The sequence below is a fragment of the Anas acuta genome, chromosome 1, assembly GCF_963932015.1.
Source record: "Anas acuta chromosome 1, bAnaAcu1.1, whole genome shotgun sequence".
Taxonomy (NCBI): domain Eukaryota; kingdom Metazoa; phylum Chordata; class Aves; order Anseriformes; family Anatidae; genus Anas; species Anas acuta.
In genome coordinates, this window is record NC_088979.1 from 71250449 (window position 1) to 71276998 (window position 26550).

The 26550-nt window shown below is 40.3% G+C and overlaps 2 long non-coding RNA genes across 2 annotated transcripts; one reads left to right on the forward strand and one right to left on the reverse strand.

The window, feature by feature from the left end:
* LOC137856616 (uncharacterized) lies at window positions 1-21157 on the forward strand. The gene is made up of 4 exons (XR_011096637.1): window positions 1-194; window positions 7492-7590; window positions 19220-19265; window positions 21018-21157. It is a non-coding gene; the product is annotated as an uncharacterized lncRNA (long non-coding RNA).
* On the reverse strand, window positions 20556-26202 carry LOC137856622 (uncharacterized). Its single transcript, XR_011096648.1, has 3 exons — window positions 26106-26202; window positions 25243-25333; window positions 20556-21345 (listed from the first exon to the last, which is right to left on the reverse strand). It is a non-coding gene; the product is annotated as an uncharacterized lncRNA (long non-coding RNA).
* Window positions 26203-26550: the final 348 nt, after the last annotated feature.

Sequence of the window (26550 nt, forward strand, 5' to 3'; positions counted from 1 at the left end):
TACGTCTCGGTTCCAGTACCAAAAGAACAAGAAGAAAATCCTGGCACCGTTTGAGATAGGGCTGAAATAAACCTTAAGACATCACCCCACTGAGGAAACTAAGAGCAACTTTGCCAAGATGGAGAAGGCAAGATTAAAACTTCAGTGCACAAAAACTGGATAAACAAAGGATAATCAAGTGTGAGAGGACGAAGGTAAGATGATGCTATATAGGTCTTCCAGGTGTAACACCCTAGAGAAAAAATCCTTACTAATGCTGAGCGTGGGGATTTAAGAAGGGTCAATACCAAGAAAACGTGAAAGAGAAGCGCTAGGAGGTTAAATAAGGAGACATCTGACGTGGTGAAATGTCCGAAAGGTGTGGGATAATATCCCAGGAGAATGTGTTGCAGAACACATTACTCAGCTTTCTGAAAAAGCTCAGCTTTGTCATGCAGGAGGAATGGTCAGCTCTGTAGCAGCACCACCATGCTGCCTCTCCCTCGAGTGCCTCGGCCCTCAGCTTTTCTGTGTTTCAGTTCCTCATCTGCAGTATGCAGATGGCTATATTTCCTTTCTGCTCCTTTGGGTATGGTCACCTCAGACCATGAGGTTTTCACTGAACATTTTTTGTCTTTTGAAGCAATCACATCTTGGCCGGAGCTGCAGTGCCAGCAGGGCACAAGTAGCAAGTTCACAAAGCACAGCTCTGACTCCAGAAAACAATTTTGCTCGTTAGTGTGTCCTCACCGTGTGCAGGGATTGCTAGGCTCTGGTTGGGTGCACACGTCAGGTTTTTTGAGACACCAGAAATGTTGTGGTTTTTTTTCCAATCCTCTTCCTGGACATTAGTATTTCCTTTTTAGAAAAGGGTTTTCCTGGGCATTAGCGTTTCCTTTGCGGGAAGATGTCGTTCCATCTAGACTAGTAGTTCTCACTTTCAGCACTCAAACGTTGCCATCAGCATCCCTCTGCCTGTCAGCTCTCGGAGTGTGGTACCAGACCTGGCAGCGTCAGACGCCGCAGCAGCAGTGGCACGATGCTGTGCCGAGCCGTGTCTGGTGCCTCGGTGCTCGTCAGCAGGAGAAGCAAAGCAGTGCACCACCATCATTCCGGTGCCCAAAATGTGACTGCTTGTGTAACATGTGCAATCTGTTGTGAACAGGTTTTGAATTGTACTTCCTTAATTTGCATGTACTTATACACAAGGGCATCCCTGGGTAATTAAAAATATATAGGCTCTCCGCGTCTGATGTTCTGTCACTGGCGGAGTCTGAGCCAACGCAGAAATCACAAGTTAAAAAGCAGATATATTGCCAAAGCTGTCCTTAGTTGAGAAAGCTGATTTAAACAAGGAAGTAAACATAAAAACCATCTTAGTTTTCAGATGTCTTATTAGTAAGCAGTAGGGAAGAAGGAAATCGATCTTTGCCAAGTGGAGAGAGATAACTGTGACAGAAAAATCATTTTAATTTCCACCTTGTAATCTGATATTAAATTAAAGAGGAATACTAATACACATAGCTTTTACTATTCCTCAATTCTCCTTGAAAACGTGCTGCAGCAAACGCACATTTGCAATAAAGAACACACACAGGAGATGGGTGAACAGACCCAGGGCCGCCAGCTCCTGCAGGCAGCTCTGAATGCCCAGATTAAATCCCAATGTACAGAATGCTTATGTAACGCAGACGGCACAAGGAGACCGGGCTGCTCCTTGCTGGGTTCACAGGCAGCTGCAGCCATCGTGGCACAAGCCCCACTCCCCCCGGGCCATCCAGCCTTCCTGCAGCCCCCGTGGGCTTCATGTCCCATGTCATGCTGGCTATAACCTACGGGAGAGACAGGGCTGGTTTTGTCTTCCCAGTGCTGGAGGGTTTATGTCACCGCTGAATTCCACCGGTGGAAAAAATCCTGCCATAACACAGCACATCCCCAGTCCAGGAGGGGATCTGAAGCCCACACATCCCTGGGAATGGGCCATGGGATGTGGAAGGGAAGAACCAGAGGGTGGTGGTGGTGGTGGAGATGTCTGCAGCAGAGCTGTCTGCTTGCAGGACGCAGACTGAAGTGATCCTCTCTTGCCATGAGAATGGCAGCAAAGCAAACCCGACGTACTTCACTCTTGCAGTGAAGAGAAGGGCAGTTCAGGAAGAAGTCTGGTGAGTTCAGGCTGAAATGAATAACATTTTTAATGCCTTTGACAACAAAAACATCCAGCCAGCCTAATCCCTTTCTATTTTGGGGCAGTGGCTTTTGCCTACAACTTCACGTGTACCAGTGGAAGGCTTGTGATTTACACTATTGTTAGTTGGAGGAGATCAAGCTGAGAAAGTCTGACACAAACAGATGATTTCTAAATACAGTCTTTCATTGCATGTTTGCTTTGCAATGGTTTCACGGGAATTTTAGAAGCAAAAGTATAAGGAGGTATATTAAGGTTTACTGAAATTATTTTGAGACTAGCAGAACAATTCCTTGGAGAACAAGTGTCAGAGCCATACCCAAGATGCCCAGTGAATGCACATGGCCAACTGTTCCTGGATGTAACTGCACTAAAGACTGCCACGCACATTAGACATACCAAAGGCAATTGTCTACAAGGTAGCTTGTACACAGCAATTTGTCTGGCATTGCTTCACAGTGCATATTAATTTAGCCTAACTCTCAGTTTCTTGTCTAAAGAATAGATGTCTTCAGTATTTTTTGCTTTGAATTTTTATTGCTGATTTCAACAAAACAGAAATTTTACCTTAATACAAGAACATACAAAAAAAAATGTGAAAAAAAACCAGTCTAGTCTAATAAAAAAGTAATTGACTCTGAACAGAGTAAACTGCAAAGAAGTCCAATGTTCAGGGGACTGACGGTGTGTTGTTTCAGAACCTTCCACCTCTAGAGCATCTTTCAAGTCATTTCCAGGCCAGAAGTGACCAAGAGTTGATAGAATGACTGCCTGGTGGCTGGCTTTGTAGCTGTAGTGATTTTCTGAGTGGGTGTATGTCTATATCGTAAAAACACTGAAGCAATTGGCTCTAATTAGATTGGATGAATCCATAGATTACATGTCAGGCCTCAAATACTGCTTTTTAGGCCAAAATGTGCTGTTGCTGAGACAGTGCCTGTTGTGTGAATTAGAAGCCAGTTATCAGTCATCTCACGTTCCACAGTGATGGGCATGGCATAAAAGCCTTGAACAGACATGAACAGGCAGCACGAAGAGCAATCAAACAAACAAAACAAATTTCCCTCTCAAAAGAGGGAGCCAGAAAGCCAGTTCTGAGTTATTGGTGATGTCAATTAATGGATGTCCCTCTGGTCAGCTCTTTCGATAACATGAAGTCAGGAGAAAAAAAAAATCAAAGTATAAGCATTCAAAATCTACCTGGATTATAAAGAGGATCAGGAGATGTTTAACACACACACACACAAACAACATAAGGAGGTGTAAGTCTTCACATTTTGGAAAGATTTTCAGCGACGAGAGATTTCAAGAAATGGTCGTTTGTGGGGGAAGAAAAGAAAGTGTGTTGGCCATATTAAATAACAGATTAAGTCAGTCCTTGGCACAACACAGTTTTGAAAAGACTTTCCGTGTGGAACACTTGAGAGTACCACCACGGGAAGCCGGCGGGAGTTGTGTATTGTCATGCTGCATTACGTCAGTGATACCCTCCTGGGATGCTGGAGTTCTAGTTTCCAGGTTCGAGTGGTTGGGGAGAAAAAAGGCAAGAAAAAGCAACTAAAATGACTCCAGGATGTAAGAATGGATCTTTATCAGATTGAAGGCTCAAATCAGGACTGAAAATCAGGTAGCTGTACTTTCCCATTCTCTCTCGAAGCAGCCTTCCTACCCTTTCATGGGACTAAAGAGGAAGATGGCCAGTTCTGTTTGCCTTTAGGTGTAGTCAGCTTTCCCCCGGGCATCTTGCTGGACATCTGGCTTATGCCACAGGCAATTACTTTGGGGACTGTTTGTGCTGTGCTGTTCCATCACACCTGACAGCCTGCCTCAGAAACAGGGGGAAGGGTTTGCGTGGTGCTGCAGGAACTAGCGTTGCCTGCCCATAGGCACTGTGTTCCTTTCTGCAGGCTGAATTTCATCTAGTACTTAGCTAAGGGCTGTGATTGGTGCCAGATGGACTTTTTCTCGATATCGTTGTTTACCAGAGTGGCTCATGGCATTACTAACTGACCATGAGAGGAACTTATATGGTGCCGTCGTTAAACAGTGGGGTTGTGAGTCAGAAAAGTTCAGTCTCACTCCTCTATCGTAGATTTGCTATCCACGTTTGGGTGATATTTCTTAAATCTGTCCAGGAGGAGCAGCAAGTGGACGCGATTGCATTGCTGTATTGTGAATACAACTTGCTAAATACGGCATGTTCTTGAAAATCAGCCCTTTTCAGATTTCAGCCACCTGTTATTTGAGCTCAGGGAGGAGGAACATGTGGTTTGACAGATAGGCTTCCCTGACGAGAAAAGTCAAGCTGCTTAGAGAATGAAGGTACTCTTCAAATTGCCACTTGCACGAACTCCAGCTGCACTTTTGTTCTTCAATTTTATCTACAGGAATTTGAAACCATGGAATAAGCTCAGCAAGCAAGTTAGGGAAAAGGAGGGGAAGAGGACGTATCTCTGATCTAATCTTCTATCAGTGCTTTTGGTACTTGTCTTTCAGATCTGAGGGCAGAGGAGAGCTTATGTTAGGCATATGTCCATCCAAAGAGGTAATTAATATGGCTCAGTTACCCATCAGATTTTGAAAGAGAATTATTTTCTTACTTTCTCCCTCCTACCTCGTACAATGGTGGGGAAGTCTATAAATAAAGTTTTCTCTTTGACTCCTTTCAGATATGCTGATCAGTCTCTGATGTTTTAGTACACTGAGAGAACTGAGTTAATTAATTACAATGGCCTTCCCTTCCCTTCCCTTCCCTTCCCTTCCCTTCCCTTCCCTTCCCTTCCCTTCCCTTCCCTTCCCTTCCCTTCCCTTCCCTTCCCTTCCCTTCCCTTCCCTTCCCTTCCCTTCCCTTCCCTTCCCTTCCCTTCCCTTCCCTTCCCTTCCCTTCCCTTCCCTTCCCTTCCCTTCCCTTCCCTTCCCTTCCCTTCCCTTCCCTTCCCTTCCCTTCCCTTCCCTTCCCTTCCCTTCCCTTCCCTATCTAACACATTTTGCATGTGGTTCCTGAGCATTCCACCAATACCTCAGGTTATGGACTTTTTATGTGCAGTGAAGTACAACATGTTCATTTATGACACACATCTGGAGTGAAAAAAATCTTTACTGGGAATCAAAGGCAGAGGTAGGCTCCTTGCAAAACTTCTGGGAAGTACCCAACATCATACAGAGGAATTCAGTAGCAGAGGTGGGGGAGGAAGCTTTCTGTTCTTGCATGCACCTTTAGAGAACCAAGTATGAGGTAAAGATTTTGATACCGGACATCAGAACAGACTCCACTCAACTTAAAATCATTTTTTTTTCTAGCCAGTGGCCACACAATAGATCTTCATGACCAATAGACCCACTCACCCATACCACTAGAGAAACAATTTTGCTGTGAGGGAGATTGACTCCAACAATCAAGCTGTCATTTAAGCAACAGAAAAATGTGAAAAAAAAAAAAAAAAAAAAAAAAGGAAGAAGAAAAAAGAAAGATAGCTAAAGTACAATGTGAAAGAGATCAATATGACCAACAGAAGGCTCTAGGCTTTATTGTGGGTCTATTTAAAAGATGGAGAAAGACATATTCTGTAGCAAGTGAGCTAGGTTTCTGCTCCATCCATCTCTTGCTAATGATAAAGAGAGGTTAGACACGGTAGTTGGTGTATGCTGTTAGCCTTTAATTGCACTCGGATTTTCTTCTAAAGAATTATTCATTTTATAAGCATCATATGTTTATCTTTGCCTTGCTCTGTTGTTTCTGTGCAAACTGGCAAGTCAAGAGAAATAAACTCCAGGTTTGCTCAAGAATCAGATAATTACCTATGATTTTGCTGGGTGCTGGCCACATCTTACCCATTCTGCTTTGCGTAGCACAGCGATGTTCACATCCCCTTGTCAGGGCCCCCTTTGCTTTGAGTATTTTGCTAACAGATAGTACAAGACAGCCTGTGTTTGAAGTGTGGTTTGAGTAAAGATGAAACGTGTGTGCAACAAATAAGGTGCTAGGGAAAGTAGGTCAGGGCTGGTCATGACAGAGCCGTGCATGTAAAGGTCTGTGCCAGATTGCCAGGTTTTGAACAGGTCACTGCAGAGTGGGCATCACGGGGACCTCGGCTGAGAACCTCCTCTGTCACTGTGTCCCATGGGCAGCACAAAGCACCCACTTTTGTTAGTGGGTGAGCAGCTGCTACCAGGGTGAGGTTGTAACAAAGCTTAATAGGAGGAGAGTGTCACTAATAGGAGGCTGCATCTATCCAGAGCAAGTACAAGTGTGACTTTAAGAATTACAATGAATTCAGCCAATTAAGATTTTTCCTACATAATTACTAGCGGGAATTTGTAGCATCCTATAACCTCTTGCAAGACTGGGAGAAAATACTTTTTTGTTGATATGCAGAAGCACTTCAGGCTCAAGTTTGACCCAAGTATAGCACGCAGACTGCCTGATCTGCCTTAAGGATTTTGTTATTATTCCTCTTCATTGCTATAGGCTGCACTGTGCTGCAGTAGGGGTGTGTTTTCTGAAACAGATATTCAGAAAGAAACCATATTGGGATACACTTAGCATCTTAGCACTTTCCCAAAAGGACAGACAAAGAAGTCAAGATAAACATATTTATGTTCTCTTCAAAACACCATTTCCAAATCAGGTGAATGAAAGGAAAAGAGTGGTGCAGCACTATCAGTAACAGATCTTGATTTTTGCTGTCTGGATGCTGTTATTTTTCTTACCAAGTTTTCACTATTTTCCCTCTAAGCCATGAGCACTTGCACTGTCTTCTCAGAGTCTCCCTCAGAGGCGGCTCAGGTCTGGACGCACGGGTCAGATGCAAGCTGCAGGGACAGAGCCAGAAAGTTGGTGTGCCTGCAGCAGCCTGAGAACCAGGATCCTCCCCAGCATTCTCCTCAAGCGTGTTGTGAAAAAAGCACATTTTGCTGCACAGCAAAGCTTGTCACCCAGACTTTGACAAATCTAGTCACAATAGCTTGACACTTTTAATTGAACTTTATGGAAATCTCACTACTTAAGATTGATTTTCTGTCTTTTAACCACACTGTACCTTCTAGAAATATTGAATCATGGATGAGAGAACATTCTTGTCTGTTCAGAGGCATGGACACTGGGAAGCAGGAGTGGGAATTAGGGGGTCACAGAGTGGATAATTGAAAATTTTCTGCCAGAAAAAATAAAATAAAATAAAATAAAAAGCTTCTCTCTTAAAAACTGAAGTTGTTGATGCAGAAACTTCAGATGGAGAGAGCTTCTTGTTTTACACTGGGAAAATTACAGTGATGCTTCTGTGATGTCCAGCTTGTTGAGGCTTACCAGGTGTGTTCTCTGCCCACAGGACCTCATCGGGGGCTCACCATGTGGTACCAAGTTCTTCAATTCTCCACCATCTTGATTCTTCTCCTGATGGCTTCTCTTTGAAACCTGGGAAAGCAGGGTAAGACTGCCATAACCTTCATCCCCTTTTTTTTGCTGCTTAAATCAGACATACATACATCTATTTGTGTAATGTCACCTTGAAGTACAGTTCAGTGGGTAGAGCTCTAAACTCGAACCAGATTCAGTCTCCCGTTCTGCCACAGAAGTGGTAAAGAAGTCACTTGGCCTGAAGCCATGAAATGGAGATGATAGCTTCCTCCATTACAGTTAGGTCTCAGGATAAGTACAACAGAGGCCATGAGTGGCCTAACCTGACAGAGAATGGAGCATATCTGTACCATAGGCACACATTATCATCTGAAAGACAAACAGACTGTGGAAAAGAACTTGAAAGAAAAACTGTCTATACATCCTATTGTCATTAAGGCCTTCCTGAAGGCAGGTGACAGGAAGTGAAAAATTAGATGTGCTCCTGAAACTCTGGCATTTAATGCCTTCCACAACCCAAACAGCTGGTGCACAATATCAGCATCAAGAAGTAAAACTCAGATTCTGACCTGTGACACCTTTATTATGTCAACAGCAGGTTTTGGATAATTTCCTTGAGAAAAAATTAAAAGCTTACCTTGATTGCAAAACATTCCTCCGGGGAAACGGGTAAAGCAGAAGAATATGAATGTGAGGGAGAGAGCTTCAGTGCTGGGGAGAAACAGTCTTAGTTCATCAGCCCTAACAGCCTGGTAGGAGAAGTTTTATTTTTCTGCCAGTGAAGTACATCTAAAGTAGTGTATAAAATTAAAGCCTGTCAAATAATATGGCCAACTGATTTCAACACAGAAACAAAGATGCTAGTTCTCAGGACTTGCAGCCACTGCACAGTATTTATTTTAGCACAAAGATTAAATGGTGTTTATTCAAGGAGTAAAAGAGTACAGGTTTCAAAAAGTCTGAAAATGAAACAGGCTTTCAGACTATTCAAGCATCTGCAAATGGTTTTGCTGCAAAACCTGGAACTACACAGATTATATTCAAACACAATAAAAATATATTCAAAATCACTTTCCAGCACTGTAACACACTGAAATGAAATTATCAATTTTTTGTATCAAGGATAAAACTAGGAGATATGCTAAGCTTTACTGAATAATCTATTACAAAAGTGTCGCGTCTGCCTTAATAAAAGATAAACTAGCAGTCTTTTTTTTTTTTTTTCACAGCTGAAGTGATTAAATTAAATCAATTGTTTCTCTTAGATAAGATGTAGAGTCTAACAGGGACCAGTTCAGACTCTTTCCTTCCATATGAATCTAGACAATCTCTGCTAATTTCTACCAATTCAGATCACCATCTATATAACACTGTCTTCCTCTTTCCATCTTCCCAATGACAGACATTTTTTTAGCAAAAATATTGACATTACTTTGAGTTACTGCACATAACAAACAATTGGTGTGAAAATATGCAATTTCTTTGGCAGGACCCATCATTTTGTCCTTGTGCTTGTGCAGGGTTATCTTTGTTCTTCCCCTTGTGTAGGAACAGGGAGAGCTACACCAATACCTTGTTAGAATTTATGCTAGGTATGAATAGAAACTTGAATCTGAATGTAGCAGAAAATCAGGTTGCAAACATTTTGCCATTTCCATTTGCATTACATCTCTGTGTTTGCATGACCAATTTTTCAGCTGAATCTTGCTGCACCATTAATGTTAGTGGACTTAAAACATGGATAGAAGCAGAGTCAAGCTCTTGCTGGAATATTCAGATTTTTATGTGTTGCACTTTTTTTTTTTTTTAATCTGCTCTGCTTCTTTATTTCCATAACTATTTCTCTGCCTTTCTCATTATTTATGTTGACCCCAGTGATGTAGCATTTGTTTATCTCTGAAGTTTTCAGCTCGATCTCAGTGATGTGTTAAGCTAATGAAAACCCAGTTGTACAGCCAGGTTGCTGCATCACACTAGTTTTAAAAGCATGTAATATGATTTCTAGTAGGATCCAAATGAATTCTTTCAAAAGGAGAGAGCTCTCGGCAGGGAAAAGATACCTGAATTGTACAGTACTAATAATTCCTAAGGGTGTCTGGTGGGTTGTTTATTCCATCCATTTCTCCTTGTCTGAGAGCTCCACCTAATGGGACCAAAGGGAAGGTGTCAACCTTTCAGAATTTTCCGCTAGAGTCTTTTTATTTCTATGCTGCTCTTTATGGGTTTTCAGGAGGGAGGGTGTGGAAAGGGATGCTACCTTTGACTTTTGGAGTAAAGGACGATTAACAAATAGGAATCCTGTATTATGATGTCTTCTTGTGTTAATAACGTGGTGTTTGAACCTACTGTGATTTCTATGATAGCAATTTTTGTTACGAATAAAATAAATGCCTCCCAATTTTTGCACTCAAATTGTTTAGCTGAAAGAGTTATTATCTTGCACAGACAGGATTTCTTACCTGCGCATATCAGTACTCATCACTGCAGCACTTTTCATGGGTAGAAAATACAGCTTATAAAATCAGAGTCCAAATCTGCAGAGGGAATAAATTAGACTATAGGACTACTCGTATTCACACAAACTAATGGAAGAGTGGTGTTAATACCAGTCCAAGGACATCAATGACAAAGCATTCCCAAACAGGAAACTTCCACAGTCAATATTGCCACCTGCAAACGTTCAAAATAATGAATATCTCTCCCTCCCACCCCAAAGTAATGTATAGTCATAAAAATTACAAGCCTACCTCATATTAAATTGATTCCAGATTTTCAGGTTTTTATTTTTGTTTTGTTTTGTTTTTTGTTTGTGTTTGACAACATAATGTTTTCGAGCTTTTATTTTCAAAAAGGATGGGGTAGAAATTCCCACTTCTGCAGTGAAAGCTGACATCCTCACAGTAACAAAGATCCTTCAGACCCCGAGACTTGAAGAACATAATGTAGAACAGGACTAGAGTTACAGCCTATAACAAATAAGTCAATCGTGTAATATTTTTAATAAATTTCATACTCACATTACTGATGAGGAATTATTTTGCCTCAGCACAGAGGCATTAAATCAAATGCAAGACGTAACAGGGCCAGAAAAGCACAGCAACACAAATCCTGGAAAATGCAGTGAGAATGCTGTTTATTGGGGAATATACTCTCTCTGATACCTGGCAGACTAAGAACAATTTACTCTCCAAAGCCTAAATATAAGCTAAAGGAGGATGCTTGTCTAGAGAGAGGGCTGTGAGAGCCGACAGATATCTAAGGAAATAAAGGGAGAGAAACACTGCTATTGGCAGGCAGACAGTTTCTCCCAGTGTAGGGAGAGAGTAGCTGAGGCAGATGCTCTGTATTGAAGGCAGTAATGAAGGACTGGAGGTCAGATAATGGGAAATATATCTGGACATTTTAGTTGTTTTTAACATCATATAGCTATGCCAGGATTCACACAGTAGTAATATTATTGTATTGATATTTTTACAAATATTGTATTAGAAGCTCTGGCAAACTGCCCCAGTTCTAAAAGACAACAGCACTCCAATAAAATCCCCATACAACTCACTAGAAAGGGCAAGGAAGCCACCACAGGGAAAATATCAGCATTTAAAAAGCAGAAAGTTTACAAGCTGACACAAAACTGAAGCCTATAATCATGCCAGGTGAGGTGAAAACAGGAAATAAGGAGGGCTAAAAAGAAGAGTACTTTGTGCTCAACCTGCTAATTAGATTTAAATATAAGGGAAAGCAGGAAGTCAGCTAGGGAGTTTGTGGGATGATTTGGTGAGTGAGGTGCAGAAAGGGCACTCAGGGATGCTAAGACTGCAGCAGGGAAACTCAGTGCATTCCTTGTGTTGGTCTTTCCTGCTGAAGACAGTGAAAGCGTTGCCCCACCTGGGCCTTTCTCTGTAGCAAACAGCTCAGAAGAGCAGTGTCACTTTGAAACAAACATATAAGCAGTATTAGTCCGAATGGATAGTGATGTGCCAGGAAGCCAGCAGATGTGGGACTGCTCACCCGAGCTGGAAGGAGCTCAGGCTGTGTGCATGCGGAGTTGTTGAGCCATGGCCTGAGGGCCCCTCAGTAGCAGCTCTGGAGCCACAGCGCTGCTGGGGCCTGTGTAGCTCTGTGTGTGAAAGGGCCCTGGAGGGGATTTGACTTCCCTTCTGGCAAGGTGGTAGAGGCTACAGGAAAGAATAAGATCCCTGAGGACATGGGTTAACTGTCTCTCTCTGGGAGAGAGTCAACATGGCTCCAGCAAAGGGGAATCATGCACCTTCTGGACCATTATGAGGCCTTGACACGCGGACAAGGGGGATCTACTCCTCATGCTATACTTGGATCTTCAAAAAGGCTTTGGCTGTGTTTCATGTCAAAGTTTCATAGAGCAAGTGATTTGCCAGGGGACTGATTCTTTTATAAACTGTAAGATGGCCAAAGCTCCTTGAACACAGGACTGTAAAATGGCTCGAAGGTCACTTTTCAGTATGGAGTCAGCAGAGGTGTCCCCCAGGGATCAGTGTCAAATCCAGTTCTCTACACCACCCTCATCAGTGATCAGGAGAGTGATGTGAACTGTAAAATTTCCAAGCCTGTAGATGAAACATGGGGGGAATATGTTAGGCCAATGGTGAGGGACTCTAGAAATACCTCATAAAACTGAGTTGCACAGAAAAGTAAGATGAGCTTAATTGTTAAAAAAAATAGAACATAATGCATCTTGGGAAAAATAATCTAAACTGTGCCTGTGTGATACTGGACTTGATCTGTCAGTTTTAACTCAAGAATGAGATGTTTGATTCACAACCAACAGTGCTCTGAAGTCACTGGTCAAATCAGCGGGGCCTTTTTCACAACCCTGTTAATTTTGTTGTTTGTTTATACCTGTGGATAAGTGGATAAATAATGCTTTGATCTTAAGGTGTTCTTTATGTGCCTCTGTAAATTTGTACTGTTTTTCTCTGCAAAACTTAAAAATCACAAATACAGTCATACTTTCATTGGTAATGGTATGAAATAATGTTGAAGAAAAAAATTGAGGGTGGGAGTTACCTAGAGCCCAGTATTACTGGCTAATAATAACAAGCATTACTGAGTGCAAAGGAAGTGTGGGAAACATAAAAACAAACACGATTAGAAGTTTGATAGACTTCAAATAAGATCTATTTTTAAAGAGATTAAAACAGTAGGCATTTCTGAATAAAGATGAAATCTTTCATCTTGTAACCTAAGCAAGGCACATTGCATCTGAAAGGGAGGTTTATTGGCCTAAAGGGATTGACAGCATTTCCTAAGGAAATTGATGGTTAAATTACAAAGCAATTACATAAAGTCGTGCAACATCTCATGTTACATCTTATTTGTCAAAGACACTTAAGATGAATGCTACAAATGCTAGTATTTCATCCCGCAGTATTTACTTGACAAACTGAAACACTCTCTATGAAATACAATACTTTTTAAAATAAAACTTTGATTAGATTTATTCAGCTACAGCAGATCTTGCACTAGGATATTATTTAGGGATTAGTTTGTTACCTCCTAAGCAACAAAGGCTGAGCTTCACCTGGTTAACTTTAGGCATCCTTAGTGTGGTGACCATGCCTGAAGCACATCTGAACTCCCGTTGCAGTTAATGGCAGTAGGCACTTTCTGGCATACAATTCACTTCAGAGAGCAACTTCAGAATGAGACAAGTCACCTGGTAGACGTATCTGTTTCAGCAAATGATAAATGGAGTCTAGACAGCTAGTTCAGATTTACATGTCTGTTTTTGCTCTGGTGAATCATGCTCCTGATGCCTACGTTAGACTGCCATATGCATGTGTAAGACCAGCACTGTAAGACTGTTACAGGTGGCTGACTTTGAACTGGGTGTAACTGAGAAGGCAAGGGTCTCTGCTTGGTAGGGAAAAAGCCATGAGAAGTCTGGAGAGAAGACAAGGTGAGCAAAATTTGCTGAGATTTACCTAGCTGTTCTCCCCTCTTCCCCAATCATACTGCCTGCAGCAGCTGGTCTATGAGGGATCGTGGTCAGGCTGATCCCTCTGCCCCAGCCCACAGGTTCCCCAAGACCCAGGAGAGCCCTCATCCTGCCTATCTATTGAGGTCTCTCCTCCAGTGCAAGGCAGAGAGCTTTTCTGGGAAAGTCAGCACGGTTGGCTGCATTAAGATGCTGATTCAGTGCCCCAGCTGCAGTCCTATATTGTGTAGGTTAAAAGTAGCAGATGATGCAGAACTCGTTTCACATGATTCCTGTCATAGTTTGTGCTTCCACATAGCTGATTTGTGCAGGGTTTTACACTATGCTTTTCATGGATTTTCCTCCTTAGCTCCTTTTCCATGCCCAAACTCTGCTTTTAGTTTGTTTTTCTTCACTGTACTGTCTTAGCTGCCTGGTCTATGCATCACTTAAGTGTTAGCAGAGTCTTTTAGGATGGTGCTGCAACACAGAGGGAGAGCACCTGAAAATAATTGGGAGTCAGTAGCAATTCAGAGGCACAAATTTTAATGCATCTCAAGGAAAGGATGATTTATGCTGCACTGATCTTTTTACCTGCTTTTGTTCTACTAGGATCTAAAATCAGTAATTGCTGAAATCATTACATAAGAAAGAGGAAATTAATACAAGTGTGAAGTCAAATGAGTTGTAAAGATTAGACTCGTTCTTTCATTTTTGTATAAATGGTTCGTCTACAGTTGATTAACTGATGTGAAAATTAGTTTGGCTGTACTGTTGCCTCATCTAGGCTAGCGAAAGCTACACGTGTGCTGGTAAATTCAAGACACTCAGGATTATTCCCTGGCAGAGGCCAGCTGGCCCTGGAAGCCTACACCCAGGAAATTTGTTGCCCCTCAGAGCGGCGTGGTTACATGCACACTGTGCATGGGGAACGATCCTTGGCCAGTGTCAGCTCCTGAGCTGTGTCTGGGAACTGTTTGGGCACTTGGTTTGGGCTAAAACCATGCCCTGGAACATTTTACAAATGCAGCAACTCAAGTGATGCTTTGAAACATTCCGGAGGTCTGTTTTTAAGGTGAACAGCCCAAATGTGGCCTCAATATCCAGTCCAGTATAAACCTCACTCCGGTACCACACTGCAGGATCAGGCAATAAAGGAGTGTTTGGTTATAAGCAATCATGAGAAAAACAGAACTGTTTGGATACTGGGTTTAAACCCCAAAGCACTTTTTATTGTTACAGTCTCAATCTCGATATTCTGCTCATGAATTATTATGATTTCAAAATTTCAGAAGGCTGAACCTTTACAGACAAGTGACTTTTTAAAGAATAAATTGTGAACATTTCCTTGTAATCATATTTATTTATTTATTATTACTGATAAGTTTTATAAAATCACACAAAAATATATTAAAATGTATAAGAATTTGGGAATGTCTGCAATGAACTATGAACAACTGGTAGATCATTTTGCCAATTATTTATGGAAAAGAGATGTTCCAAGCTGTATATCTGCTCAGATGAAAAATTTATATATTCTTCATAAACTTTAGAACTGGAAGAATTCTGTGATTTAGCTGATTAAAAGAAATGCTGGGGCAATATATTTCTTCTGTTATTTCATTTCTTATTTATTCTAAGCTTTGTAGGCTGACTTTTTTGGTTATCTAGGGAGTACCAACTATGCTGAAAACAAAATTTGTCTGCTGTGAGAAGTTAAATTATTTCCCTGGCTTAAGTCCAGAGAAAATGTTTTTAGTTGTAAATATGCAAAAGAGCTGGTGAGAACTATGCACCACCCTTCTTTAAGTGCACATTGTGAATATCTCTAGGGAGAGCTCCAAGGGGTTTAATACATGATGGCAGGGGGAAGATAGTTTTACATACTATCCCCATGAGGACTGAAGTATTGTTGGCCTATAAGCTGACTCTAACTGCCAAAGCAGACTTACATTTCAGAAGGTCATCTATGAGCTTTGCTTAGCATGTACATAAGAGTTCAAAGTAGGAAAAAGCAAACAATTCACTTTGGATGAAACGGAAGATTCTCTTGCTTCCCACCAAAAATCAAAAGAATATTGATGCCTGGTCCAATGAAACAACTTCTTTCATTTAGGGAAAGAAAGAAAGAAAAAAAAAAAAGAAAAAAAAAAAGCTTCATTAGTTTCTGGGAAAATTCTGGGGAAGAAGGGAGTTTTATGAAAAATATAAGTAAATTTTAAAATAAACTATTTGAAATGCTATACTAAATACATATTGACATTACCTGGACTGGTGAAGTCAGGGTATGGATCAGGTGATCTGTTCTCATCCAGACGATTAAAACATGTGAGGCAAGGAAGTGAAACACTCTTCCCGTGTTGCTCTGTGGGTTACTCTGAAGTTTTTTGTTTTTAAATTTCAGGCCCACCCCCATGCATTTCTTTACCAGAAGCAAATCTGTTCTTTGATGTGAACCTCCACAATTCCTGAGATCGACGGTTCTTTTCCTGCTGGTATAGCACATTATAAAACACCACAGAAGATTTCATTTTACTAGCATTACCTTCAGAAGTATGCCTCCCACTGACTTCACTGATAGCAAAATGAGATATTGGTACCGAACACACAATTCTCTTATGAAAGCAAGATCTGCACTGACTTCAATGGAAAATTTTGCTACTAATGGAGCATAGGATTGAGCCCAGTAAGATGATTGCAAGAGTACGCTTTTCACCTTGATGAAAACAGAAACGATGGAATAGCTCTCCTTAGCTCTTCTTTTGTGAACAGATTTCCTATACTGCAATAATATTTATGATATTTACTTTGGGAGTATCATTTATCGAGTCAGAGATTGCAAAACGTAAATGTTAGAGCTTAATAGTCTGATTTATTTGGAATGCACAACAGTGATCGCCTAAACTCTTTCAACCTCCTAGATGCATCAGGAGTGCTCTTAATTAGACTTGGTCTTTAAAACAAAAGAAACAAGTCTGTCTAGTTGTGTAGGGATATAATTTTAGCAGCTATATGATTATTAGATATTATTCATGCCATCATACATATCATTCTTAGCTTGGGTGTAAGATTATGGGTTTGTATTCTGTATTTGTGCTTGAGAGTAATGCTAATGCCACCATTATGATTATTAATGGATCAGTAACAGATGCCGTGCAGAGCAGCAGTTGTATGGTGTTCTTGGAAGAGACTTCTGAATAGGGATGTGATGCAAATATTACTCATTCCTGCCTGAGCATTAAAGAGAACAGCAGAATTTGTTTTAAAAAAAAAAAAAAAGTATGAACAGACCCTGGAAAACATATGTTCCTCTACTACAGAAGTCTGTAAGGCGATAATTTCTTAAGGAAACTACAGGGATTTCAAAAATGGCTTTGATAAACTTGGGAAAAGCCAGCAGCAAACACCTCTGGCAGACCCAGACAGGAGAGCCTAGGCAGTTGTGGCTCAGTGTGCTGTCCAGACTCCCTCAACACAGCCCTCTTCCAGTTGACTCCTAAGCCATGCTCCCCAAATCCATCTGACAAAGCTACCAGCTTTCTTTCTTACTCTTTTCTTTCTTCCTCCAGGACTTGATGCACCTGCAGGAGGTAGATCTTTGTACCACCCTGGATGGCACATACCCCACAGCAGCATAGCTCTTTTCCCTCACAAGGGCACATGGCACATCTGCAGCAGCTCCCACACCAGCGCCTTCCTCATCAGAGGAGAGAAGGATCCCACAGGCTGTAGCCGTTTCACTGCATGGAGTAGCAGGTGGTAATCCACTTCTGTAGCAGACTTTGGTCTTGCCTGCTCTTGCAGTCTGTGCATCAGGTGGGGATGGACGATACCCCTGGCTTTGGTGCAGAAGACGTCATCCGTCAGCATGGAGGAGGGATGGTGTTTCTGGGGCTGTATTTCAGGATCGTCGTTTTCCAGCTTCGGCCCAGCTGGGCATTCTAGTTTGAATGCAAAAGCTCTTAGATTCAATTAGGCCAAACTATCAGAAACAATTAGGAGTGCAAAGATTTCTAAATTAAATGTAGCTGAAGGGTGAAACATACGTTTTCACATGGCAGGGATGCCAGATGCCAGGGGAGGCCTGACAGGACCGTTCTAACTCACTGTTACGAACTCCCCACTGACAGCAAGAAAAAGTTTAGCCAACTCGAGGCATTATATAAGATCAAAAATAAGGTTAGAGTGAAATTACAATTACAAAGTGCTAATTGAAGCACAGGCGCAGTAACTGCTAGAGCTAATTAGAAAGGGACACAATTTTTGCGTACCCACCTCTCGCTCAGAACAGGATCTGCCCCAGTTCAGGTTCTTCACATCACTTGATTTCCACTCGGAGCAGCTTTTGGCAGCTTGACAGGTGTTTGGCAAACACAATTTCCCATCTCGGCATTTTAGCTTAACATACTTCAGGGAGATGAAGGCTTACCAACATGCAGCATTCCTCCATGATATATTATTCAAATTAAAACCCTGCTTTATTGCAATTTAGTGTCAGGTAAATAAGAAATGTCCTGTAGTTGTATGCAGGTACATCAGAGCTAAGACTTGAATGCCTTCACGACAAAAGAAATTCAAATAAAAAAACCTTGTTGGTCAGGCAATAATTTAAGACTCTTTATAGCAATATTAAATAATGATTCCAACTGTGTCCAGTATGGAAAATTAAGCCTTCCTTCTTTTTATATGTTTTAGTAGATATTAGTTCTGTTGTGTAATACAGCATTCTTGGAACAACAAAATGCAAAGCACTGCAAAACCCATCTTCTAAATCTCTATATGCTTTTATTCCTCTTATCATGTAGATACTGTAAAAGATAATCATATGCTATTATGGGTGATTTATTCGTGTTTGTACAGGTCTTTTAAAGAGTGGGAAATAGCTGTATTATCATTGCAATTTTTTGCTATTTTTTGCTATTCTTTTACATTTGTCAATTTAGCACAGGGTAGAACAGAAAATGCCACTTGCTAAATAACAACTCCTCTCTCTAGTAAAAGCAGGAAATCGGAGGAAGGAAACCTTGCATTAGAGGGCTAGCTACTGAGGAAGAAAATAAATCACAGCTCAACTTCACCCACTATTATTTAGTTTTAAATAAAACTAAAATCCTTTACCATTTTTGGACTTCAGTAATCCATACACTTAGGTATGCACAAAACTAAAGAATGTGTTACATACCACTGCATGAGAATAGGACCTATAAAAATCAATGCATTTTAACAGTGACTAGGAAGGAGGTAAAAATGGGAGGTATTTCACCCACTGATAACCTTAACTCTGAGTTTTCCAATTCAGTAATATGTAAAGTTTTAGAATGCAAACATACTAAATTCTTGGTAAGTATTTACACAATTTCAACCAATTCATTTTTCCCAAGTATTGCAGCTATTGCAGATCTCTCTCTTTCTCTTTTTTTTTTTTTTTTTAAGCGCGTTAGCCATAATTATCATTGATTCCCATCCGTCCTTTTGTAAGTCATGCTTACAAAAATACAGAACTGACTATTATCCTCATGTTGAAATTATGTGATTTAGAGAGTGGAAATTGCTTATAAGAAGTGTGCTAAGAGTTCATAAGAATGGTGACTGAGTGACAGAACGACATCAATACATTTGGCAATGCAGTTTTTATTTTCATCAGCACTAGTCATATTAAATATTTATAAAATACTAAATCAATATTGTAAAGAGAAAACATTGTGCAGCTCAAGGCAAAATGAGACAATTTTTTTTTCTATTGCAGCTGGTCTACTGCAGCTTTCCCCAGGAAAAGGACTGAGCATAATATTGTAAGTATGGTATCACAGACACTAGCAGAACAAAGTTATCTCAACATATACCTGTAACCACACCTAGGAGACCAAGCCACAGACCAAACTGTGACTAGATTAGGAACTGTGTGGAGATATAAAACTGTTCCTAATCCAAAGAAATTATAAAATGTGTATGCTAGAGAAGATACAGCTGTGCTATTAGACTTGAATAGGCCTTTCTATGGAAAACCTTGTAAAAAAATAAAAATATAAAAATAAGCATTTGTAAGATGCAGTTTTCAGACCATGTTAGGCTAAAAAGAGGTAGCAAAGGAAGAGGCAAAACAGGGATAGTTTAAGGAACAAACCAACCTTATGTGCATAGTTGTATCACTTCCCAGACCAGGTCAGGCTAGTTGAGGTATCCACCTAATTGAATCTGTTATGCTGAAGGTCAGACATATACCATTTAAAAAGCAGAGTAATAAATGACATATGTCCATTCATGTTTGGTGTAGTGCAGCCTCATGTTACTGATTAAACATTAAGAGAAGACCTCTATCCATCAACCTAGAAAAAAGACTCAAGAGACACCTTCTAGTACCTAAAGGGGCCTGCAGGAAAGCTGGGGTGGGACTCTATGAATGAAAACAAAGGGTTGGTGATTTTTTTTCTTTTTTTCTTTTAGCAAGTTCCATTTTGGAAATGGAATAATGGTAAAATTTCAAATGCCATCAGAATATCTCAGCATAATTAACTGCCTCAAGACTCTCTGAAGCAATTTGGTTGCCTATTATAATTTTCAAAAAGATAGGGAAAAAAATCACACTTAACCAACTTAACTTTAACCAACTCAAGTGATGCCAAGTAAAGAAAAAGTTAGGCATATGTGTGATTGTGTAAATTATCATATTATTTTAAAATGCTTTCATTAGAGATATGTAAAGTTAGAACAGGGGGTCAAAATAAGCCAACAAATCAAAAATATAGGTGAATATGTTTGCTAATATACTCAAGTTTGTAAGAATAATAGATTTCCTTTTTGTCCTTTAGGAGAATCACAGAAAACTAATGTACTCGATTAATTTAATTACCACATGTATGAGTCAGGATTTTAAAGTTTTTCTCATGCTTGTTGAAAAGGCAGGATATGAAAGGAACACTAGTTGGACATTAAGTGGAATTAATGAATTCCAGTCACTCTGATGGCACGGGAGGATTTGCCTGTAAATACCAGTTAGTTTGTTGTAGTGAAGGAATGATGATTTTCAGAAACTAATTCCGTTGCATGCTGTAGTAATCTCTTGCCAGTCGCTTTTAATATAGTTTTAATGCCATCCTATATAATCCGAAAATATGCTCATTCTCTCTAGCGAGATCATAGAAGATGGTACAGGTGAAGTATTTTTCCATTTTGATTTTTAACATGACAAAGCTTTCAACCTTTAATGAGGTTTCACTGCGTTACCCCTAGATGGCAGTCTATCAGGACTGAACTAAAACTAAATTCCCCATGAGTAACATCTTCCTGATGCTCAGCTTTTTTTTTTTTTTTTTTCTTTTTTCCTTTTGCTTATCAATTAATCCAAAATGTTGCAAGATGAGGATGAACTTACAATTTATTTCTTTGGCAGCAATAACAGGTAAAAACAGGGAGAAATAGTATTCCCAGTGCTTTGCATACCAAATTGGCTCGGAAAGTCCTGTTTCTAAGGTCATGAATAATCTTTGCTCATCATCACATGATGGCTGATCACTCCTGTTCTTTTTCCTTTTTTATTTTTACAGATGATCCCTTCTGAATATCTTTCTGCTGGCATAACTGCAACATGTACTGCTGAGCTGTGTTTTTGCTGTTGCGGTCCAACAAGCTGGAGGGAATGCAACTCACTTGCAAAAGTTTCCTGTCACTATTTTAAGTGTTCTTTCCTTTGGAAAGATAGTATTAATGTAGAATGATCGCCATTTTCTTGTTTCTGACATTTGATCATCCCCTGAAGGTTTCTCTCCCCAGTGGCAAAGTTGTTATATTTCTCTGAAACCCCACTCCTTCATTTTTGTTGTACTCCACATGCCTAGATCTCCAGCCACATGGCAGATCCAATACACTTCCAGCCTAGAAGATTACAAGAAGTTGTGTATTTTAAATATTGTATTTAATTTTAATATTTTTAATATTAATTAATATTAATTTTAATAGTATATTCGATATTATGTTTAATATTATATGGTTGCTCAAGGACTGTGTATGGGACTGCAAATGCATGTATGTATGGGACAGGCATGCTTGGCTGGACCTCTTGGCACCCAGGCACATACCCTGAGTATGATGCCAGCTGCCTGGGGTCAGGTAGGCTGCAGGGGTGAGGTGCTCTCACTGCTGCTCCCCGGACCCTTACTCAGAAAAGCATAGTCTAGGAGATTCCTTCATAGCTGGGCATTGCAAAAGAGTGGAAATATTGTCCCTTAGTTCCTCTGTATATTAGTGGATTCTTGCTAAAACAGGAATGACACCATCCCCCTCTCCCAGAGGAACGATGTGACGGTACATTCATTCAGTCGTCTGAAGCACCTATAGCAAGGAGCACAGGAAGAGTCACAGGAACATGTACATCATCCAAGCTGAGCTGGGAAAAGGACCAGCAAACAAGGGAAGAGGCATCCCACAGAACAGCATGATGATCAAGAAGGGAATAGGTGCTCAGGAAGTGACTTCATCCACCCTGGTCACACAAGGACCAGTGAGGAAAAAATATATATATATATTTTTAAGACTTATATCACACTGCTGATTCACAAAAGGTGCAAGCTAATGTGTAACCAATGTATAGATGTGCACACCTGATGTCTTTACTTTTGAGACAGTTACTTTGTAACCTTACCAATGTACCATTAACAATTTTGTTAATATTACTGAAAAACTTTGTCTTATTCCCACACACACAAAAAAAAATTGGCATTGTTTTAAACTAAAAAACAAACAACAACAAAAAAAAACACATTAGCCTGACTAAAACACTCTTCAACTTTTCAGCTGTGTTTATCCTACAAGGCCAAAAGTGAGAATTTCCTATCTGAGAGATGCTCACAGCTTTGCAAAGTCTTTCAAAAAGCAGTGCAGTCTTGTACTGCTCTCAGCATTAATAAATATGTAAAGACTTTGGATACTTCAAAAATAAATAAACAAACAAACAAACAAACAAATAAAGCACATCACTGAAAATTGATTTAGCTGGTTTCCAGTCCTTATCTATATGCTTTCCCATGGACAAGTAAGTAAGGGTACCATTTCTATCTTGCATCAAGGACTGATGGAAACCAAATGCATTTTACAAAGAAAAATGGGAGAATAGTAATTGTGAGTGGAGCTACAAAAGAAGGTATTTAGTATATGTAAATTTGTCCCATGACTGCTGACCATATTGATCCCAACCCATTCCTGTCTCATTTTCATTGATAAGGGACTCGGTACTAAAAGAAAACACAGTGTTTCTTCTAATGCTTTTGCTGATTAATGATATGCAAATGAGTATCCTTATTAGATATTCTCACAAACAGTTTTAGGGAGGTAAATATTCACAGAGGACTTAACGTAGCGCCCAGTACTGTCTATGCACTCCCAATTAGCTTCAGAGAGATGGCATTTTTGTGCCATAGAAGCCAGCGTTCAAAGTACAAACACAAAATAGGCTTTGTCTCAAGGGAGATGCAGACAAGTTCCTAACTCTACTCAGACTCCGCAGATCATATTTCTTTTTTCCCTTAGCTAGAAAAGATTTCAGTGCCTGTCAAAACAGGAGACTGAGGGTAAGATAACACCTCTTTTTTTCTTTTTTTCTTTTTTTTTTTCTTTTTCTTTCTTTTTCCTGGAATTACTTACTTGGGCTACAAACAGCTCAAGTTCAAATGTCCTCCACACAACACTCAAATCCCAGGAGTATATGCTGGCCACTGAGATATGCTGATGGGAGCCTCTTTCAACCTCTTTTGCTGAAACTTTATCAAAATTTGACTGGATAAGGTGGAGAATCAGACCCATCGGAGTGCTGCAGAAGCCTGAACAACACATCTGAAAGAGGCATGTGAGCTCTGCTCTCTTAAGAAACTATAATAATTTCATATGATGTTGAAAATCTTTCAATATGACAATGAGAAATTCCATGAAAAGATAACCTTGTGCCCACTAATCAAGATTTTGCAATGTGGGTTAGAAATGTTGGTTCAACTTCCTTCCTGAGGAGACTGGTTTTCCTCAGACTGGCTCTTAAGCAAAATCAGAGAAAGGACTGACCACCAGTGCTTTTTCTTCTTGGGTTTCCAGCATATTAAAAGTTGGTATGACAAATGCTCCGTTTCTGGTAGGATTTTTTATATTCCTTCTGTTGACCCACACTTCCTTTCCTTTCCTTGCATATATTTCCAGGACTAGCCTACCACTTCAATGCCTTGCTCTCTTCCTGTAACACTGCTGAGCTAGCAAGTAGCAGTAAATAAGAAGAAAAGAATGAAGATACAGGGATTTGGAAGAGTTGGGAGTGCTGCATTTCTAGAAATTTCATTTCAAAGCATTGCTAAAAAAAACTTGCCAGTCTGCCCATGTCATTGGTAATCCAAATGAATACTCTGATAAATAGAGATATTTTACTTATGGGATAAAAAATGAGGCCATCTGGGAAGAGGTGTCATTATGTATTCCTAGCTAAAGACAAAGAAGGGAGGGAGAAGGAAAAGTGTTCTGATGGACTTCGCAAACAATTAGTTGTGACAACAATTAGAGTAGTAAATTATATTGTCTACAGTGGCCTAGATACATTTTCTTCTGTTGGAACTGGAACAGTTCTTAAAACTTCCCGAACACTCGGAAGCAGGTGTGTTTTATGAGACTGAGAAAGCTAATTTTGGAAGAAATAATTGTGAGTCTTTGGTATCAAGCCAGTCACAGTTTGGGAAGTGGAGGCTGATTAATGGAGGAAGTATTTTTTTTTTCCTGCTGTTACTTTTTTTTCCATTTAATCTCTACTGTGTAGAACTGGATCAGGGCAGCTACCACTCAAAAATCTCCCTGGGAAGGTAAGCAGCATGTTACACACCTCTTTGCATGCAGATTTTAGCTTCCTCTGCTAAGTTTCTATTTTCTGCTTTTCCATAAAATTTCATGCTGGGTTATATAATCAAGAAGAAAATGAGACAGGAATTAATAAAAACAAAGATTCAGCAACATGATAATGGAGTGTAATGCTGCTGCTATTTCAAAAACCGGGGCAGGGAAGAAAGGGAGGAAAATGCTATCAACAAAAAGATATTTGCTGTTCTTCATAGACATATTTCCTGGAACTTCATTTTCCCCAAACAGATCATTTGATCACTTCTTATTTCTTCAATAAGACCAGTTGCCTCAGTGATTTTCTTACAGTCTAGATATCCGAGAACTTGCAAGGTCATTGAATACCACATTTAATACTACCTGGAACTAAGTTTCGCTTGTAAAGTGGATGAAAGGATAATGACAGATTCAAGGGCTGATACAGAAGAATGTGAACATCTGTGAGCTGGGTCTAACCACAGCAAGAGCAGATCCCCCAGCCAGCAGAGGCACTCACCTCAGCTAAGGTTATGAGCCACAGATGAAAAGAATAATAAAAAAAACTCTTAAAAGTCAGCTGTTCCCGTGGCCACATCCATTCTTTACAGTGTTCACAAAGAACACTGACCAGGTGTCCTTTTGCTCTTTACTTGTTCTCCAAGGAGGTAGGTTAGCGTTAACTTGACATCTCAGTTAGCTTGGCTGCTAGCAGTGTAGTTCCTTACTGCAGCTCTGTACTGCAGCTGAGAAAAGACTGCGTGTCTTATTAAGAGCTGGCTTTGTGATGCATGCTTGGAAATTCATAACTTTTGTATTTATGAGGCAAAGAACAATATCATTATCTTGTCTTAGAGTTCTCTCATAACAAGACTTTGCTGTACAAAATTGTAACTGTTATTTCCTTCCTCTGCCACTCTTCCAAAGACTTACCTAACAGGCTGCTAGACTGATTTGTATAAAGACCTAACAGCTGTTCCCTTGCTATGATTTTCCCTTCAGGGCTGTGGAGTGTAATAACTTTCTGTAAAAGAAAAGCAAATTAATCATGATTATTTTTCAATGCATCCTCACTCCTCATACAATTTGTCATTAACTATTTATCACGTAGGCACTACAATCATCAGTAATGACAAATGCAAAGACAATGGACTCATCACCTAGCTTTGAGGCCTTCTTACTGCTGCTGCTCAAGGAAAAATATCTGGCTGTAAAGAGAGGGGTTTTTTTGTTTTGTTTTTAATTTATCTGGATATAGGACAGGCGGTTATATCCAAATTACAAAGAAGCCTCAGGGGAGAATACGAAGTGAGACACAAGCAAGGGTTGTTTGTTCCCATGAGTGATATTATACATTTTTGTGTACAACAATGTATGGTTAAGAAGTGATCATTTCTGCATACCCATTGATGAAATAAGAACACAAGCACAACTGGTAGTTTTTATTCCAGCCTGAAGCACTCAGGCTCTGCCTATTCAAGTTGTTACAAACTGCTCTTTCCATGGTCAAGTTGCATGACCCCTGCACTGTGGGCGGTTGCCTTTTTCCCCAGCAGAACGTTCCTGTTATCCTCGACACACTACAGCATGTTTCCTGGTTAGAAATCTTATGTTGCCAGCTGCAGCTTCCTGATAACCTCAGCAGCAGGGCCACAGAACAGCTCGCACATACATTTTACATACATCTGTCTCTTCACCTGCTGCTCTCTGCAAAGAAGGTGCACTGGAGAAGAAACTGAAGCTCTGACTCTCTGCCACCCCTTATTTCACAGATTTGTCATCCCAATGCTACATACCAAATGACCATACACAGTTCCACATCCACCTTGGCCACACCGTACAGCTCCACAAACACCAGCCTCTGCAACGTGGCTGGAGGCCCTTTCCTTCTCCATCAGAGACCCAGCAGAGTCTCGAGAAATCAGTGACTGGCTTGTATGCAGAGGGCTTTCCTGTGGAGGTGTAACTTGGCTTGTGGCAGGGTGTTGTGCCATAGCCATCTCTTTACTCTCTGCTATAGCACAGGTTTGAGATACTTGTGAGTCAGCTCTTCAACAGGTGCAGTTTGCAGTCATGATGTTAATGCTTTATAACCAACATCTGTTAGAGTTTGTAAGGCATGACAGGTCCAAGCACCCATTACATCCAATTGCAAGTTGCCTGATGAGCATCCAGAATATGAGCAAGTCACTAGTCTTTTTTTCTCTTGTGCTCTGAATTACAGTTTGATCATTTCTTCCA